General features: G+C 53.4%; 1 long non-coding RNA gene across 1 annotated transcript in view; it reads left to right on the forward strand.

Moving 5' to 3' along the window:
• Positions 1-2,362: 2,362 nt before the first annotated feature.
• LOC104981823 overlaps positions 2,363-8,195 on the forward strand; it is a 14,218-nt gene continuing 8,385 nt past the window's right edge. Inside the window, exon 1 of the long non-coding RNA XR_824420.1 lies at positions 2,363-3,058. This is a non-coding gene — a long non-coding RNA (uncharacterized LOC104981823). The remainder of the gene's footprint in view (positions 3,059-8,195) is intronic.

Consider the following 8,195-nt stretch of genomic DNA (forward strand, 5'->3'; position numbering starts at 1 on the left):
GGGTGGAAAATATGTGGCATAAAACCCATACGGAATTGCCAGGGACCCAGAATTGCTGAACAGTTGTGAAAAGGAGTAAGGTAGGAGGCCTCACTGCCTGGTCAGAACCGACCTCAGAGCAGTGGTGATCGAGACAGCGTGGTTTTGGCACAAAGGTGGACATACAAGTCAGTGAGATAGAATTGAGAGTTCAGAAAGAAATTCACCAACTGATTTTTTTACGAAGGTTCCAAGACCACTCAGTAAGGAAATAATTTTTTTCAGCGAATGGGGCTACAGCAGTTGTGTTGTCCCATGCCAAAGAGTGAGGTTGGACCTTTACCTCATCCTGTATACAGAAATTAACTCAACATAGATCACAGACCTGAGTGTAAACGCTAAAACTTTTAGAAGAAAACATAGCAGTAATATTTTCCATGACCTTGGACTTGGTAAAGGATTCTTAGATATGACACCACAAGCATGATGGGGGGAAAAAAAGAAAAGATAGTTTGAACTCATTGAAATTAGAATGTAGAGAAGCTGGAACTGTCACACCCTGGAGGGGATATAAGATGGTAAAGCAGCTTTGGAAAACAGCCTGGCAGTCCCTCAAACAGTTACGTGTGGTGTTACCCTATGACCCAGCAGTCCCACCCCAGGTAATACGTGCACTCAAAGTAGATGGAAGACGTTCCCGTAAAAACCTGAACACAGATGTTTACAGCAGCATTGTTCGTGATAGCCAGAAGGTTGGAGACAACCCAGATGGCCGTCAGCTTATGACTGGATGACCAGAATGTGGTGTGTCCAGATGCTGCTAAGTCGCTTCAGTCGTGTCCGACTCCGTGCGACCCCATAGATGGCAGCCCACCAGGCTCTCAGTCCCTGGGATTCTTCAGGCGAGAACACTGGAGTGGGTTGCCATTTCCTTGTCCAGTGCATGACAGTGAAAAGTGAAAGTGAAGTCGCTCAGTCGTGTCCGACTCTTCACGACCCCATGGACTGCAGCCCACCAGGCTCCTCTGTCCATGGGATTTTCCAGACAAGAGTACTGGAGTGGGGTGCTATGAAGTCCTGGGGCTTATCTGGAGGTCCAGTGGTTAGGAATCCACCTTCCAAAGCAGGGAACTTGGGTTTGATCCCGGGCTGAGGAGCCAAGATCCCACGCGGGCAGCTAAGCCCACACACCACAAGTAGAGGAGCCCGAGACCCAGAGAGACTCAGACGGGTGTTGGCTTGAGTGCAGCCTAAATAAGGTCCGTGCACTCTAGACCCCGAGAGCCACAGCAGACGGGTGTTGGCTTGAGTGCAGCCAAATAAATAAGGAAGGGAGTGAAGTACCGATACACGCTATAGCTTTGGATGAACCTTGAAAACGTGCGTGAAAGATGTCACAGAAGCCTGCATACTGTATGATCCGTTCATATGAAGGCCCAGACAGGGAATCAGCCAGCATGAGAAGTAGAGGAGTGGTTACCTAGGGCTGGGGAAGGGGGCTCACAGGTGGGCTTTCTTTTTGAGGAGACAGAAATTTTCTAAAATTGACCATGGTGATGGATTCACTCGGACTGTACTAAAAAAGAGAAACTAACACTGAAGAGCAAGCATACCACGGAATTATGTACTTTAGTGGGCACGTTACGTGGTGTGTGTCTCAGTAAAGCAGTTTTAAAATCTTAAAAACTGAGAAACTGCCCACTTTGATTATTAATCAGGAAAAGGCACACTGAAACGATGTTTTTGTTCAGAACCTTAACGTAAGTGTAAACACTGGCTCTGTCAGGTGTGGCTGTGGGCGTGGAATTGGGACACGGGGCGCTTCCACTCTTGTGAACGGGTGAAGCCTCTTCAGAGGCCGATCGGCGGAATTCATAAAAGCGCGTCCAGATTATTTGGCCCCAGGTTTTCTTCACTTTTATTGGCACGTGTACTGAAAGATGTGTGCACAGAAGTTTTCTTCGTTTAAAGGTGATTCTGTTTATTTCTTCACTGGATCTTCCTCTGGGCGCAGCGAGCGGCTGGGTCAGGCTTCTCACCGCAGGGGCTCCTGCTGTGCGCACGGGCTCCAGGGCCTGAGGCTTCGGAGGGGACTCATGGGAGCTTCTGCTGTGGGCACAGGCTCCAGGGCCTGAGGCTTCAGGGGGGGACACGTGGGGGCTCCCGCTGTGGGCACAGGCTCCAGGGCCTGAGGCTTCAGAGGGGTGCGCCTGGACTCAGTTGCCCTGCAGCCCGTGGGATCTTCCTGGCTCAGGAAGTGAACCCGTGTCTCCAGCGTTGGCAGGCAGATTCTTTACCGCTGAGCCACCAGGGAAGCTCCAGAAGTGTTTGTGTTCTGGTTTTTGTTTTTTTTTTAATATTTGTTCATGTATCTTTGCTGGATTTCAGTTGCAGCATGTGGGATCTAATTCCCTGATGAGGGACTAAACCCCGGCCTCCGGTATTGGGAGAGTGGAGTCTTAGCCACTGGGCCACCAGGGAAGTCCCCGGACGTGTTTTTTAGTTTGTTGTTTATGAAGGAAAACTTACAGCAAACCTAAATTTATATGAAGAGGGGAAGGGTTACGTAAATTATAATATATTGATATATTCGTAGTGTGGCAGTCTTTCGCAGTTGTGAACAAAGGATAGACTTGGATAGACGTGCAGTTACGTGGAAGGTGTGAAAATATTGGGGAAGACAAGCCATAGGGCAGCTAAGCTCGTGTGCCGTAACTCCTGGGCGCCACGCCGCCGGAGCCTGCTCACCCAGAGCCTGTGCTCCCAGCACAAGCCTCCCGTGCCCCGTGGAGCGCAGCGAGCCTGAGCACAGCAACCAAAAGAAGTTTTTAGTGAGAGAAATACAAATAATGTATCCCTATTTGTGTTTTTATTTTTTTTCCTTTCTTTTTTTCTTTTGTGCACCGTTCCTGGACGTACTGCAATACCAGGTCGATGCGTGGAGTGGACGGAGCAAGCTCCTATTCCAACTGCTAATCCCAAAAATCCATTTAATATATTGTCCTCGGATAGAGGACGTATCAAATATTAAACTGATAAGAACAGATACTACACTTGATCTTAGCCAAAAGGCCGAGAAGCGATCCTATTTGTGTTTTTAAAAGCCTAAAAGATGTGTAAAAAACTGTCCGTGTAGAGGTGCATATTCTTGCCCGCACTTTAGGAGGATGCACACCAGGCTGTGGGGGTCACTGGTTCTGTGCAGTTTGCCGCTGTCGTTCAGTCGCTCAGTCGTGCCCGACTCGTTGCGACCCCCTGGACTGCAGCACGTCAGGCCTCCCTGTCCTTCACTGTCTACTGGAGCTTGCTCAAACTCATGAGTCCGTGATGCCATCCAACCATCCCATCCTCTGCTGTGCTCTCCTCCTCCTGCCTTCAGTCTTCCCCAGCATCAGGGTCTTTTCAAGTGAGTCAGTTCTTCTCATCAGGTGGCCTAAGTATTAGAGCTTCAGCATCAGTCCTTCCAATGAAAATTCAGGGTTGATTTCCTTTAGGATGGACTGGTTTGATCTCCTTGCAGGCCGGGGGACTCTCAAGAGTCTTCTCCAGCTCCGTTAATTCAAAAGTAATCTGAGAGTTGGACTAGGGCCATGTTCCCTAAATTATTGTGGTGGATGGTTTCAGGAAAAAGAACTTTACATTTAAAAAAATTTTTAGTAGTTTCTCTTTTATCCCCAGTAGTGAATTTATATTATTAGCAAAATTGATTATCCTTAGAAAACTGAAAAATAGAGTTACCGTATGATCCAGCAGTCCTCCTCTCCTGGGCATGTATCAGACAGAACTATGATTCAAGGAGTTACATGCGTCCCAGTGTTCACTGCAGCGCTGTTTGCAGCAGCCAAGACATGGAGACACCCTGAGCGCCGTCAGCAGATGCCGCGCCGAGGCCCTGCTGCACAGCCGGCGTCCCGGCCCCGAGGGCGCTGGTCAGCGTCCTGCGATGATGGAAATAATGTGAAGTGTATATACCTGACTCACTGCGCTGTGTGCCAGAGACCAGGCGTGTGTATCAGCAGTGCTTCAGCCGATCTGTTCATGAAAGCACCTGTGTAGACCCTGCCTCGCGGCTGTGGAGCCTCAGTTCCCGGACCAGGAACTGGACCTGGGCCACCGCAGTGAAGCGCTGCGTCCTGACCGCTGGGCGGCTGGGCGCGTCCTTCCGCACCTCCACACCGGTGCCCCTTCAGGACCCCTCCTCTGGCCTCGCTGTACCTGCTTCCCTCGGGCAGCAGCGAGGCTCTTCCTGCTGGCAGTCGGGCGTCTGTTCTCACCCTCGGACGCAGTCCCCACGACCCCATTCCTGTCTTCAAAGCCGCAGGCCCTCCCTGCTGCCTCAGGGGCGGCCTCCACTGCTGCGCTCCACCCTGCCCGCCTGTCTGAGCGCTTCGGTCCCGCGGGTGAAGCCGTGTGCCCGTGTTCATGTGGGCCCCACCTCCAGCGGAGCGCAGACTGGCCAGACTCCTCGCCGCTCCAGAAAACTGGTTTTGCTCCTCTCCTCTAGACCCTTGTGTGTCCTGCTCCCTTTCTTCTGATTGGGCTTCCCTGGTGGCTCAGCTGGTAAAGAATCCACCTGCAGTGCAGGAGGCCTGGACTCGATCCAGGGGTTGGGAAGATCCCCTGGAGAAGGGAAAGGCTGCCCACCCCAATTCTCTGGCCTGGAGAACGCCATGGACTGTATAGTCCATTGGGTCCCAAAGAGTCGGACACAACTGAGTGACTTTCACTTCACTTTCTTCTGATTCTCTTTATGCCTCTGTTTTCATCTGGTGACTCCTTGTCCTTTATAACAGGGGTGAATAACATCCATTTTGGGAGGTGCTTCCCATGACCCCCAGAGTTCATGATGTCTGTGCTCTGACACTGTACTTACCTCTTTTGTTACTTTAGACTCTCACTCCTGTGACGTGTATATTTGAATGACTGTTCTACCACTAAATGGTAAAGTCTTACTCGTTTTTGATTCCTCCCTGTCTTCCAAAGGACGGTGTCTGGCATAATGTTGGCCTCAGAAAATGTTCCCAGGGTGTGACAGCACCTCACACCCTGGACAGGTCGCTAGGAAGAGTCTAACCTGTTCTTCGGTGACGCGTGTCAGTGCTGGATATGTCTTCCCAGCTTCTCCTCTTGTGCTAACAGGGACTTGATGGCTTTCGACAGCTGGTGACCCTGTCTTGGCAAGACCCGGTCTGTGGCCCAGGGCCCCGTGAGCTGCTCTCTGTGTCTCCCGGTCCTCCGACCTCCTCTGTGCACCTCCTTCTCTCGTGAACGGCGGGGCTGCTGCTGTGGTCTGAGCTCACCCAGAGTTTATACCTCATTTCTGTCTATTTTAAATGCAGCGGATACTTTCTGCCTTTTCCTAGGGACTCAGCAAGTGTGGTGATATACAGAATGTGGTCACGGTAGCCGCTGCTGCTCACAGAGCATCTCATATGCTGGACACTCGGTGCCCTGTGGGCCTTCGCTCGTTTGAGACCCCTGACGCAGGCCCCGCGGTCGGCGTGTGACCCCTGACCTGGGCCCCGAGTTCGGCATGTGACCCCCTGACACGGGCCCTGTGGTCGGCATGTGATCCATGATGTGGGCTCCGTGGTCAGTGTGTGACCCCTGACTCGGGCTCCGAGTTCAGTGTGTGACCCCTGACGCGGGCTCTGCCGTTGGCGTGTGATCCATGACGCGGGCTCTGCAGTCATCGTGTGACCCATGACGTGGGCTTCGAGTTCGGTGTGTGACCCCTGACGTGGGCTCCGAGTTCGGTGTGTGACCCCTGACGCAGGCTCTGTGGTCGGCGTGTGATCCATGACGCGGGCTCCGTGGTCGGTGTGACCCCTGACACGTGCACCCTTGGTCTGAGAGAAGCGCTCGCCTGGGATTTGCCAGTTACTCGGCCTTACTCTCGGTCCCTCGGTGTTAGGACCCTCCGTGCATGACAGGGTTGAGGTTTGGAGACTGGACTACGAAACTTCTATCTGAGACGAATCATGGGCTTTGAGAAAATGCTGCGTTCATCTTCCAGGCCCTTCATCTTCTTCTTGACTTTTCAAAAACCCGCCTCGATGACAAGTTAGGGTCGCTGGGCACAGCCTTTGTATGTAGTACAGAAGTTGCCACGTGATGCCTGTTTGACAGCTCAGTGGGCATTTCTTCATTTCAATGCCCAGGGACGGTGAGGGAGACCTTATTTGAAGGGTAAGGGTGGTGGCACTTCTAGGCGGTCCTGTTAGACCCCGAGTGAACATGTGTTTGAAATCAAAACAGTGTCAACCTCAGACAATAAGGTGCTTGCTCTTAACTGAAGGAAGGTTTCTCTGGCCGCAGATTATAGCCGGTTACAGCCTTGGGGACAGGATGCCAGTTTACTGAGAGCAAGAATCTTGGTCATGTGACACTGCATGGAAAATACTTGTGCTGCCTCTGTCGGCTCTCTCCCCTGAAAGGCCACAGATCTGTGTCCAGAGCCGGCCCGAGCGCTGAGCGCATCTTCAGATATAGTTCTCACCACTGGGGCCAAGCCACCCGTGCCCGCAGCCCAGAGCCCTGAGCCAGGCTGGCGGTGCTGGGGCACCTGTTGCGTTGGACAGTCCGCCGCCGTGATCCCCGACAGGCAGGCTCTCTGTGGCCGCAGTGGACGCTTGACTCAGTCGTGGGTCAGGCGGTCTGAGCTACAGTAAAGTAGAGCCTTTTCGAAGGGCTTATCTGCTCAGGGTTTATCCAAATGTATTGAGGCCTGGGCCGCCTTGACTCCGCTCGAAGGCGTCTGGTGGCATGCTGAGGCTGCCCTGCTGGAGCCCGGGGCCTGTGAGCTGAGCCGTGTCGGTGGAGCCTGGGGCCTGTGAGCTGAGCCGTGTCGGGTCCACAGCCTCGTGGTTCAGCCCTCCCACGTCCCCGCCCGCCATGGCCCCAGTCCTCAGGCGGTGCTTTCAGCAGCGCATCTGACGAGAGCACATGGTCAGGCCTTTCAGGGCATTTGCTCTTTGGGCTGAAAATTGATTTTAAAACCTTCTGGTAAAATGCAGCTGTGTCTTAAGAAGTGGTGTAGTTGATTTCCTGACCATTTTCATCTGGCAGAGAAGCGGTGACTGGCTGCAGTGACCCCCGTTGGCACCAAGGGCGAGGTTGCCGCCGGTCCTTGCGGGGCTGATGCCTGCTCCATGTCAGGCGTGTCGGGGCCCTGTGGTCTGTAGCCAACCACCACGAGCTTGGTGGCTGGAAACAGCAGGAGCCTGTCCCCTCACGGCTCTCGAGGTGGGAGGCTGAAGCCTGAAGTCAGGGTGCGTTGGGGCCGCCCTGGCCCTGGAGCTCCAGGGAGAGGCTCTCCTCTAGTCTCCCAGCTCCTGGTGACGGCCAGCGTGCTCCAGGCTCTGCCCCAGGCACTCTGCCGCTCCTCTCCTGTCTTCGCCAGCTCTCCCCTGCCTGCTTGTCTACCTCTTAGCAGGACGCTGGTTGGATTTGGGGCCCCTCGGGTCATCCAGGACACTTCCGCACCTGGAGACCGTAACCTGCCTACACCCACAGGGCCCCCGTGTTTGAGTCGGGTCCCCCTCCGGCTCCTGGGTTAGGAAGTGGACGCACCCCGCTAGGCTACCATTCCGCCGCTGCCCGGTGGATGGAGATGCGTGCCCAGCACAAGCCGTGCGGCGTCAGCATGCTGCCCTCAGTGGGGCCGGCCCACCCCAGGACGTGCCGTCTGCTCTCAGTGGGATGAGTCTGGAGAGGTCTTAGAGTCCAGGTAGCCAGGAGTCTCCTGAATCTGTAGAAAATGGGAGTTTCTATGTGTTTGGGCGTTTATTCTTTTCCACAGACGTCTATTAGGGACCTGCTGGGTGCCAAGTGTGGTCCTAGTATTTGGGATCTATCAGTGAACAAATCACCAGAGAGCCCTCCCTCGTGGGATCTGCACTCTGGCTTTGCTGGTGGACTTGAGACTTGCATGTAGGTGATTCCGGTGCTTGGTGATAAGTACTTGTGTGAAAGGAATTTGGCTCTTTGCTGTTATGTCCAGGCATTTAGGGTTTTCAGCATAAAGTAGACATTGCATAATTTTGGGAATTATATAAATTTTGAGTTATATAAACTATAAATTGTTATTACTGGGTTATGCAAGTTTGGAGGATAGAGGACAAGATAGTGAAAGGTGTGGAAGGGGCCGCGTCTCCAGCGTCGCCCTCCCCCAGTGTCGCCCTCTCCCCCGCGCCACCCCCGCCCCCGGGCGCCCC

The sequence above is a fragment of the Bison bison genome, unplaced genomic scaffold (assembly GCF_000754665.1).
Source record: "Bison bison bison isolate TAMUID 2011002044 unplaced genomic scaffold, Bison_UMD1.0 scf7180017864524, whole genome shotgun sequence".
Classification (NCBI taxonomy): Eukaryota; Metazoa; Chordata; class Mammalia; order Artiodactyla; family Bovidae; genus Bison; species Bison bison.